At 39.1% G+C, this 12,589-nt stretch overlaps 1 pseudogene; it reads right to left on the bottom strand.

Moving 5' to 3' along the window:
• Nucleotides 1-3,136: 3,136 nt before the first annotated feature.
• LOC108707712 lies at nt 3,137-9,507 on the bottom strand (annotated as a pseudogene).
• Between the last annotated feature and the right edge of the window lie 3,082 nt (nt 9,508-12,589).

Raw genomic sequence — 12,589 nt, 5'->3', positions numbered from 1 at the left:
AAAACTCTTTGATGTGGGGGATTATGTGAACTTTTCAATAAACTTGTTTTCCTATTTCCTTGCTTCCAACCTGTGGGATTGTTTGAATTATGTTGATAATCCTAGTAATTTTTGCAGGTGGTCCCAGCTATTTACCTCCAGTTATATTTTTCAAAGACTGGCACCTCCCTACATGGTTGCAGCATATGTGGTTTACCTAGATGGGGTATGAAGGCTTAACCGTTTTATAATCACGACTGGAAACCCCTGTTTCTGAAATAAATATATGCACTAAATATATGCACTTGCACAGACACTACATTAACAATAAAATGGGGGAATGTACATTGCATACCCTTTTAGCATACCCTTTTGACAGCACAACCAGCAGTCCTATTTTTCGCTGCACTGAACAGCCAGAAAAAGAAACAATGTTAATTGGCTTTTGGCAGAGAGCCCAGAACAGCCACAGCAGAACATAAGATACTTTTGTAACAATTTCAAGATAAGCAAATAAGTAATTGTAACAATATAAAAGACTTCCCTTGGGAAATGTTAGCCTTACAGCTTAAAGGATCATTCACCTTCATTAGCATAACTGTAATAATTGAAAAAAACCCACAGAAATATGTTCAAACTTTTCATAGCCTGCCAAATTTTGTAAAATGAACATGGTAATTAGGGGTGTGGCCACAAAAATGGGCATGGTCAAAACATTTTGTACCTAGGCTAGGATTGGGGTAATGGAAGTAGATATTTTTTTGTCCCTCTTTTCATTTCCAAAATGTTGGGAGGTATGCTTTTAGTATGTTTGTATTGAAATTGGCCAGATCACTCTCATATTTTTATTGTACTTTACTTACAGTATATATTACTTAGCCCTGGAGCTCACAACAACACACCCCACTTTGTGTATTAAATACTCTGCAATCCTTGATGCTTCCGGGACAAGATATAAGAGTGTAAGCTCTGCAGCATATTTTGCCTGAAAGCTTCTTCCCTTTATTTACTTATATTTGCAGGTACAAAAGTTTACTAGTGTAGGACACATAATGCAGCTGACAAGTAAAGCATTTTGATTTCCCATGTACTCAGAATGAACTAGTTCATTTCACTCTTCAGTCTTGCAGCAAAAATAATCCACACACATCCCATGTGTTTTACTTTTCAGTGCCCCTTGCACATTCTTCTTCTTTTCTTTCTGGAAATTTACACATAAGGAAAGGTTTAAGCCTCTTTTCTGCCCCAAGCTAGCAGCCCTTCAGCATCCCTTATCAATGGGATAAAATGCAGGCAATGAGCCTGGGGCAGGGTTGGCAAGATCTCCTTTTTTGCCCCTTTCAGCAAGGCTTCCTCTTTCCTCATTCCCTCGCCTGAAGAAGGTTATCACTGCAGCCTCAGCCCCTTGCTGCTTCTGAGCTCAGAAAGAGCGAATACGCCCTGTGGCAATCAGCATGGCCATTAAATCTCATTGCTTTGCTGTATCAACGAAGCACAGATTAAACAGTCATTCATTTGCTTTCCTTCTGACTACTTCCATTACCCCAATCCTAGCCTCCAGTCACAAAGCTTGCCAATTGCATTTAGAAAGTGTGCTCCCTGGATAGTTCCTTTCATATGTAAGCTCAGCTAGTACCTAATTGGTTAACTTAAATTAGGTCTTTATACCAAAGTGTAATCACTGACATAGGGAAGAGTGCAAGAGCACATTACCAGACTTTCTCTCTCTCTCTCTCTCTCTCTCTCTCTCTCTCTCTCTCTCTCTCTCTCTCTCTCTCTCTTTCTCTCTCGCCCTCTCTCTCTCTTATTCTCTCCCTTTTTACATGGTACATAAATTGTAAAAAGGGGACAAACATTTAAACAAAAACAACAGTAGAAAAATTTATTTTTAATGGCATCTATCATAGCAAACATTGTGGGTTAAAAGAGCCTGTACTCTGGTTGGGGGAAACAATACTATTCTTGGCACAAAACAGCCCTAGCAAGTGTTAGATTCGGGGAGAATTATTCGTCCGGCGACTAACCACCTTTTCTTCGGGCAACTAATCCCGAAAGGGCTTCCCACCGGCTTGAAATCGCCGGCGGGATGGCACATGGAGCACTTCGTGTTCTGAAGTCGCCTGATGAGGAAACTTTGGGTGACGTCGGAAAATGAAGCACTCCGAGTGCCAGCGGGAAGGCTTTTCGGAGAGATTAGTAGCTGGGCAACTAAATCTCCCCTAATTTTCCTGTGTGTCTCTGACCTTAAGGGCAATTGGAATGTTGCTATAACTTCTTTGAGTCTGACTTAAGGTGGGAGGTTAGTGAGTAGTAAGCTGCAGTAGAAACCATATTTCTAAGTATTTATTTACTATAGGATATACTGTTTACATATTGTGTGCATAGAATACACTTTCTGTATATTCCTATGGCATACTGCTTATATTGCATTCAACTCCTAAAGCAGCAACACACCTAGGGCATATTTCTTAACATCAGACACAAAGATCACTGGTGATATTGACAATAGCAACCAATCAGCTCTTTGCTTTTGGTTTTTAGCTTGTAGGCAACTGTTCAAATTGAATTGCTGATTGGTTGCTATGGGGAACATCACCGGGAAGTTTGTCTCCACTGTTAAAAAATGTGCCCCCTAGTGTACTAAATTGCAAGCTCTTAGGGGCTCGGAGGACTCTTTGACCTTAGTGCTTGTTGCATTGTTCTATTTTTGTTAATATTTTTTAACTGTTTGTCATACTCTTTGTAATCTACTCAAAGCTCTAAATAGTGGTATGGAGTATGCTGGAGCTTCTAATTATACTGATGATAACAATTTTATTATTGCTATAAAATAAAAGAAATATGAATGGAATATAAACCCTGCTGTCCGCTCAGGTACATGCATTCATGGTAAGATAGTAGTTAGCGTGAACGTGTAGAAACTAATTTTTGCATGAACGCACATGGCACATGGCCTAAAAACATAGAGGAACAATTGCTTATTTCTAATTAAATCTCCATTGTGATCAAATTGTGCTTCCTATTTCTATAGCCTATGACCAACACTGGATCGCTAGGAAATGTGCTGTTCTGGAATGATCCCAGGCTATATAAGCACCAATACAAGTTAGAGAGAGAGCATATTCTGTTCAAATAAATAAATTAGCCACTTTCACAATACTTTTAATATTTCAATGGTTTTGAAACTTTATTTTCAAAACTGAATTTAACATATGTGAATAAATGCACCTTTGGCTTCTCCCACCTCCCACCTTCATTCTAAAGTGTAGAAGCAGCATAAAAGTAATAGCAATGTTAGAATGAATGTTGGCATTTGTGAGACCTCTGCCCTTGGCTGAACCTTCTGCTGTGGTTTATTGGCATAGGCTTTTCCATATAAAGCTTGTAGATGATGACTGCCAGACCCTAGGATGTAGGTATAGATGCTAGTTGCTGTACTGTGCATTGCTGAGAATGCTTTATTATGGATGTTTCATACCGTTTCCTTAGTAGGTGTCTTGTTATAGCCATGCTGGATATGTCTAAGAATCTCCTTGCGGTTGTCCAGAATAGTGTCAAAGCTTTCTTGAAGTCGGTTCTGCTGATCTCTCAGTTTTTGCTGGAGAGCTCTAATCCATCTCAGGAGAGCCAGGCGTCTATACATAGTCAGTTGTGCGTTATGTTTCTCCTTCTCCCTCTCCTTTAACTTTTCCTTGTCCTGGATGCTCTGAAAAGCCTCTGATAATGTTACAGAGATAGAATCTGAGTCTGATGAGGATTCAACATCAGAATCTTCTGTCTCTGGAGTTTCCAGTGGTGTAGTTGTGGATGCTGGAAGAGTTTTTTCTTGCCACGTGTTCCCTGATACACTGTCAGGACTATCTATGCTAAGTGAGCTGCTGGCATAACCGTTGTCTTCTAATGGGGATCCTGCCCATTTCTCAAAACCATTTGCTGTGTCCTTAACTGGTGTATCACCTTCTAGCTGCATAATTTCTGCTCCTTCTGGTGGGCTTCGTACCTCTTCCTCTGATGAAGACATACTGATCCCTTCAGAGCCTGTGCTTTTCAGCTGTCCTATTGGCCTGTTCTTGAGTTGAGACCTGCTATTATCTAAAGATGATTTTTCATCCTCCGGTTTTGATTTCTTTTCTCCTTCTTCTCCTCCTTTCTTACCTTGACTCCAATTTTCATTTTTATCATAGCTTTCCTCCAAGATATTAAAGTTGCTATCCTGCTTTCTTTCCTTATCACTGGGAAATTGAAGGCTTCCAAAGGGCATTGACTCATGAAAATTGGACAGATGAGGCACAGCCTCAGGTTTTTGTATGGAAAACATCTCCATGTGCCTTGCTCTCTGTCTATTATATGCCTGAAAAATAAAAGCAAAATACATTAATAAATACACATATATTTTATGCATTCATAAAAATCTATATGACACATAATTTTTAAAAATACTAAAGACTATCTGAAGTTATACAGAAAATGATGTTGGTTGTGGCCAGTGAATAACAAAGATCATCTGAATAATATTTTTATGGCACTTCTTCATAGAAAAAGCCTGACTCAAAGTTGAAGGTCTGTGTAACCAATGTATTTATTTTGGGCTACAAAACTGTTGCCTTTCACAAGACACATCCAAGCCTTTTATGTTTAAGTCACATGAAGCGCAAGATACAAAAATAGCAGCTCTTGTGGAAGGAACAGGCCCAACATTTGTTCCTTTCACAGACACTAGGCTTATTGACACCCAAATTCACAAAGATCTCAATGTTCACCACAAGAAGGTTCATATTAATGAAAAAAAATTCTCGCATAACCTTTGCATATTCATGGGGCAGTTAACTGCATATCACATGTTTTACTGTAGAATGTAAATTTTAAAGTAAACATAGGTTTTCAAAATGCATAAATATACGTCTGGCTGTGGTTGATGAGAATTGTTGTTGTATGAAGACACAAAGTTTATATATTTCTAATTAACACTCTACCCATTTTCCAACTAAGCTTGACCTGTACTCTGATCAGCCATTGTACAGAACAGGGCAGAGAAATGACAGTTGTGTGCTGCCTTCTGTGTCTTTAGTGCATAGAGCACTGCTTCACCCTACTTGTTCTGTATTTTTAAAAATGTTGACGCTTGTATCAATTTGTGGGCTTAGCTAATGAGCTAAAGAAGGGTCTTGAAACAAGGCAGTTGGGAGTGTATGTATAAATTTACAATGAAAAAAATGAACACAGGAACACTTGTGGGTCTTGGAAAAAGTGAAAAATTCATCTTTTTCAAAAAGTCATCTTTATCAATGGTTTGGTTCTGTTTATAGAACCTTTCTCAAGACATACATACACACATAAATAGATTCTCTAAGCAGAACCAAAATGTTGACTCAAATAATTTTTTCACTCAGATGTCCATTAAAACATGACCATACCCAGTTATGACCTGACCATGCCCCTGCTTGGTGTATAAATTCCGGGGATTCCTAGAATGTCTGGGCTATCATACTCAACATCCAGCACAATCCCTCCTCTAAGCAGGGGCAACAGCACCACTGACAGGTACTAACATGGGCTCATTGCATTGACAGCACCAATAGAACCATTGACTGCAATGACAAAGATGCTCACAAAAATGCAATACGAAGTATAACAGAGGCCATTGGTCACCACTTATCAATTGTGAGCTCTTCTAGTTTATGCTATTTTCAGTGCACCAGAGCCTGCCAGTGCTTCTATGGGTGCTGCTCGGTCACATCATATATTTTTCTATTGCCTCATATTACAAACAGAGTGTGTTATTTTTATGCTTTTTTATATTTTTATATTTTATAATTTTTTTACTGTTAAAAGAAATAAGCCCATAGTACATAACTGAACTGAATAACCGAATAAGCTTTTGACAAAAGGATATGATTATACAGTGTTAGAAAGCTTTCACCCAGCTCTGATGTGTTTCTATGCAATAAGAATAAATAAGTGCTCACATGCTGTTTAGAGCAGCTTCTATGCCTAATTTGTATTGGCTGCCAAATGAGTTAGGAATGGTCCCTTGTTGGGTAACACCTTTTTTTTTATTTTTTCCCTGCTGCGGTGCCTTCCGGATTTTCACTGTGAGGCACCATTTGGCAGAGGCTGAACTTTGCAACCCTGAATAGAAATTGTTTAAGGTATGATGAACCCTTTTCCTGCTGTTTTATAAATAATTGATCACCTTGATAATTAACTAAAAAAGGTGCAATTTTAAACAGGACTGGTTAGAAAAATGACTCAGAGCTTGTACCACTATCTATTGCTTCATTTGGGTCAAACTCTACTATATTAGTTAGAGTGCTATAGAATAAAAATGATTGCTCTGCACTTCTAAATATAATCAACTAGCACATTAATTATATTTCGGCCAATACAACATACAATGGCCTTAAAGGAACAGTTCAGTTAAAAAAAAGTAGGTAGGTTGTGCAAAATAAAACATGTTTCTAATATAGTTAGTTAGCCAAATATGTAATGTATAAAGGCTGGAGTGACTGGATGTGTAACAGAACAGAACAGAATACTACTTCCTGCTTTGCAGCTCTCTTGGATTCCACTAATTGGTTACCTGCCAGTAACCAATCGGTGACTTGAAAGGGGCCACGTGGGTCCTTTAATCTAAGCAGAATGCTGAGGATCAATTGCAAACTCACTGAACAGTTATGTTGCATGTGGCTCCCCTTGGTTAGTGACTAATTCAGAGTTAGAGAGGTGAAAAGCAGGAAGTTGTGTACTGTTCTTTTCTGTTAGACATCCAGTCACTCCAGCCTTTATACATTACATTTTTGGCTAACTAACTATATTAGAAACATTTTTTATTTTGCACAGCCTATCTATTTACCCCATTTTTATTTTTATACTGAACTCTTCCTTTAACTTGATTCTACTGAGCCCCACAGCAGTATTTGCAGGGCCCTATAATATATTTAAATTGTGCACCAATCAGGACCTCACTAAACTTATTACACTGTTGAACCCCAAGCAGCCAGTGGAAGTAGTACTGTACATCTATATAAGTATATATTTGACTGTTAAAGCTCCCTTAGGTCTTGGCTAGTCTTAATGAATACCAGATAGTTAGATTTACAAAAGGCATTTTACAATTTTGTTCTTTAGCCAATCCAGTTGCTGATTGTGTCCATTTGTCTTGCAGGTGTCCCTCATGGGCTTATAGATTACTTTTTACCCTAACAGACATATAACTTACTAATTTACCTTTCATTTCTACCCTGACAAGCTCCTCAGCATCAGAAAATGAATAGCTTTGCCATGATATGAGTGTGCCACCATGGTTTCTGCTAGGCATACCTTGGTTGCTACCTGATGAGGGGCATGGAAGGTGGGGGGGCATGAATGGTCACAGCTGAAAGCATCAAAGGTGAATGTTTCTGCATCTAAGCATTTAGGCTAATAAAATATGTTGCTTTTGGCATGCTAAAAAGCTTGTCATTGACCATGCTTCCTGCCAGTGACTGCAAAACACTTATCTCCACTGGCATAAAAATGTACATTCCATTCAAGCCAGTGGCAGACAGCACAAGCAAAAATGCATCAGAATAGTAAACTCTAGATGTGACATTAGCCTTAGCTGTACAGTATACTGAGCAGATTAACAGATAAAGCAGATTATTCTACAAACACATACAGTAGGGGTATTGTAAATGTAGATGCAGGCTTGCTTAAAATCCCAGTAACAGGAACAAATCAGTAATAAAGTTTGTACATTAGTACATACGACAGTATGAGAGCAAATTTCTGCTTGGTTGCCAGGGATTACTATTATGATCTGAGCATATGCATATCTAGAAAGGATGTTCATATTGATTTCTACACTAAATCAGTGCTCAGTCTTTGCAAAGTCCCAACATATTCCATTCATATATGTGCAACATCCTCTAATCACTGGCACGTAAATGCATAAAAAATAATTTAACCCAACCCAAAGCAACAATCTTTTTTCAGTTCAGTTTTTTTCAGGTTGTTCACCAGAAAAAGACTTTTTTCCAATTGCTTTCCATGTTTTATTTTTTTTACCGTTTTCCAAAATGTACTTTAAAGTTTAATGTTCCAGTCTCTGGTGTGTCAGAGCAAAGTAGTTCAGGTCAGGCTCTGAATTGTAACAATATGTTACATTAGTTGTTACATTTCTCAGCAGCATCTGTGGAGTGTTAGCAACTATTGCATCAATTAAACCAGCTGCCTTATATATTAGGTTCATAAACGTGTTCTACAAATATCATCATCAATAACTTTACAATTTTCTACATAGCGCCAGAAAATGAAACAGCGCTTTACAATACCATGTAATGAACAGGGACCTTAGTGGTTTAACAAATAACAGAATAAGATGTGAGACAGTTGCAAGGAGGACTATGATAATGATGTAAAGGTGGGGGGACTGGAGATTGTGGCTGCAGTGTGTGCAGATGGAGAGGAGGAGATGCTGCCGGTTCCTTCCTGTGGTGCTGAAAGAACAGCTCTTGTTATGAAATGCTTTCTTGCTGTAATGATGGTAGTGAAGGTGCAGCGCTATGCCAGTGTCAGAAGTGTTGCGGCGTAACAGATCTTTATAAGAGAATTGCTGATTTGACTCTATAAAGAGAAGGCGCCATTTCATCTGTATTTCAATAGAATATGGTAGCCAATATTCCATACATGTCACAGTATAACAGCTTCACTCATACTGCAAGCAGTAGTTGATCCATTGCACCGTCTACCAGCACATGCACTAGAACCCAAAAGCAGTTATGGTTTTACACTGGTAAACTAAATGATACAATTGCACCTGCACCACCAACCCACACACACTTGCACACACATACATACATACATTCATACATACATACATACATACACAGTGAGAGTATGGGCAATGTATGAGCCAGGCTGGCAGGGAACAATCATGGAACTATTCAATCATTATTTACAGAGGGCTGGAATCCTGCCTACTTTAAGGTGCCGCCACATCAGATAAAATAGCATTTAATACAATTTGATTGGCAGGACGCTAATCAAAATCAATTATCATAAAATCAGTAGTTGCCAAACCCTGCATAATGGTTCAAAATACATGATTCAATCACGATATTATAATTCAGTAGCTTGCATATAGTGCAGACAGTAAATACTGCAAGCAGCCTGCCTAGCATCATTCCCCAGGATCATACATAGTGCCTCTATACAGAGGTGGAATGCAGTCAGGCTTCTGATCATTCCCCCTCCACTATATGTTCCATTGGGTGGGTGCAGGCACCATGTTAATGGGCAAGGCTACTGTACCTCGGCTCAGTGTGCAGACACCTTCCTCTTGCAGCAGCAGCAGCTGAACCGACGGAAATGTTTTCCTCAGCAACAACAGGAAAACGTCAGTAGTTACACACTTCCTATGGGGAAGAACAATCATTCCATAATATCAATCTCATTCCTCTCTTTCCTCTGATCCGAGAGGCACACAGACTACCCCTTGTTGGATACTGTAAAATGATGGGATTGTTCTGCTCTCACTGCTGATGATATAAAGAGTGTTCTTATTAGCTGGACACAGCTCAGTAGCAGCACATCGGCTGTTATTCAATCAAAAGCTCTGTGCAAATCAATGTCAGACTGATCTGGCTGCAAATTGGCCAGAACATCTCCATTGCTATGAATAGTTAAACAATTACAACTATTTTAAGGATGTTATTTATATTTTAGCAGCAAATTACACAAATTACTGTCATAAATTCACTCAAAGCAAAAGCTTCTAACAATGGCTGGCTGAATTTCAACCCCGCACCAACCTGCTAAACCCACAGTCCATCTTTCTCATTTTTTCACTACTGCTTTTGGGATCCAGTTTTGGTATAATGCAGGCAACAAATGTTACCTTTCATATAACCGTAACAGCACTTGACAGGCAGCACTTGAATATTTGACAGGCATCATGTCTGTAAATCACAAATATGCCCTTTAATATATGATTTCCGCATCGGCAACTTTAGATTTAATCATTGTGTTGCCCTGTGTGACACATTGGTTAGAATTGATGACTGGCAGTGTGGAGCGTTTAGGATTGCAGTGAGTAATGTTAGAAAGTTCTCCCCATGTTTGCATGTTTTTCCTTTGGGTGCTCTGGTTTCCTACCACACTACAGACACTTAACTTTTAGTATGGTAATATTCTGAGACACTTTGCTATTGGTTTTCATTTTTTATTATTTGTGGTTTTTGAGTTATTTATCTTTTTATTCGACAGCTCTCCACTTTGCAGTTTCTGCAATCTGATTGCTAGGGTCCAAATTACTGTAAAGATAAGAGATTGGGGAGCACCAACCATGGTGTGTAGGGTCAGGTATATATTAGATATATATCAAAAGAGAGAAAGAAATGACCCATATAGTTGCACCCTCCCATCCATTGGATCCAAGGCTCACGTGTAATCACAAATAAAACATAACTTTTAATAAGACATTAAAACAATGTCCAGTATATATAGATTAAAATATTGTTTAGTAACAAGAAGGCGGATTGACAGGAGGCAATTTTGGTATGTTCTATTGGTTAGCTGATAAAACGGCTATTTTATATATATATTTTAACAAGTCTCATGACAGAATAACTGTATGCCTAAATAGTAGATTACACCCAAGTCACCCAAATAATTCCACTTCCACAGCCATCCCCTTCACCCACTTAGAGATCCCTCCCGTGAAAAAGTTTGGTAGACCTATTGATAAATAGTGACATATTGCCGTAATTAGAACTGCTAATCCCGTGGATTGTACTGTGCCTCAGGCACAACTCAGCCGTTAGCCTCCCGATCCGTGAGTGAGAGATTTGCCCGTATTCTAATTTCTAAGTCCCTATCCGGGTCCTGCCTAACCAGCAACTAAAAGTGCGCACGTTAGGCAGGACGCCAGATAGGGACAGAGAATACGTGAGAATCTTTCACTCTCTTACGAATTGGGAGGGAACTCAACGTGGGTGAAGGGGTTGGAGGTTCTACTAGATCCGATGGTCTATGCTAGGATATTCATAACGGCTGAGTTGTGCCTAATTTGCAGATTCAGCTGAATCCCAAATAGTGGATTCAGAACATCCCTAGTTATGAAAATAAACCTCAGAAATGATTTTTTTTAATTAGCTACCGTTCCTATTCACAAGGTGGTGAGAAAACCGAAAACGTGGATTCCCAGGGTCTTTGGGTCCTCAGCAAACAGTAATATCAGAATAACAGAATAATATCCATTTGATTCCAAATTAATTTGAATATTGATATCACTCTATATACATGAAATAACAATATACTGCTTTGTTCTCCAAGATTCTCTATTGTTATAAGTGGAGAGTTAGTATGCAATGAGTAGGAAACTTATATTTTGAAGGGAAGGGGGATTAAGAATGTTAAGACTGAAGCACATATCTGTGAGCATTTTCATGTCTGCCATGGTCAAGAGCATATCCATTGCCTTAGTTCTTTCTGCAAGGTCTATGATGCTATAAAATGCCTGTATGTAATGAGCATAGCATTAGAGAAAAGTGTGTGTGCTTCTGTTACCTTTAAGTGACTGCCTGGAATGGGAAGCACAGGATAACATGGATTTATTTTTCTTTTATATGCATAAGATTGGGACTGACTGTGATCAGATGCCACTGATGTGTTGCCCTCTGCAGGCCTACTCCATTTTTTGGATCCCACAGGCACATCCTATACAGTTTAAAATCATATTTCTTTAAGAGTTAGAAGCTATAGAACTCATTGCACCTAATCTACAGTGCATGAGCTACATACAGCAAACACATAAGTCAGTTTCAATTAGGAAATAGCATTTCATTGTCATTGAAAGATGGATGGCTTTTTAAATTTTCTAAAGTTGAAAGATATGATATAATTGTCAGCTGCTGATGCTCCATAGTGTATCGTTGTAATGGCTTACCCTGGTGGTCTAGTGGGGGGACGCCAGGGACGCAAAAATTCAAATATTTAGAGGGCCATCACACTGGTTCTAATTGCCCGTTATAGGTTTGTTCCTGGTGCCGTTAGTCTTTGCTATTCAGATTTTGAGCTTGCTTCTGACTATCTGTTGTGACCCCTGCCTGTTTCTGATGATTCTGACCTCTGTATCCTGATCCATTGCCTGAATTTCGACTATCTCTTCTGCTAAATCCTTCTGATTGATCTCCCGGTTTTGACCCTTGCCTGCCTGACCTCGCTTTGAACGCAGCCTGCCTAGACCCAGCCTGATTTGTTTACGCTTACTTTCTGCCTGCCTCGACCGACTATGATTCTGTCTACACCTTGTACCACGACCTACAATATTAGGTCGTGGTACAAGGTAATATTGATATTAGGACCCAGATAGGGACTTAGAAATTAGAATATGGGCAAATCTCTCACTCACAGATCGGGAGGCTAATGGCTGAGTTGTGCCTGAGGCACAGTACAATCCACGGGATTACGGCAATATGTCACTATTTTTTAAATTGTGTCTAAGCAAGATACCCAGTTATCAGTTTTGGCAAAGGAAGGAGAAGAATGACCACACCGTTTTGGGTTTTACACGGCATGTCTGGCTATTGCTAAGTTACCCATGTGCCACATTGCTGTCAGTGGGATGCTA

This window comes from Xenopus laevis, chromosome 2L (genome assembly GCF_017654675.1).
Source record: "Xenopus laevis strain J_2021 chromosome 2L, Xenopus_laevis_v10.1, whole genome shotgun sequence".
Lineage (NCBI taxonomy): Eukaryota > Metazoa > Chordata > Amphibia > Anura > Pipidae > Xenopus > Xenopus laevis.
Note: the sequence above shows the minus strand (reverse complement) of the source record. Positions and strands in the feature narration are given on the sequence as shown.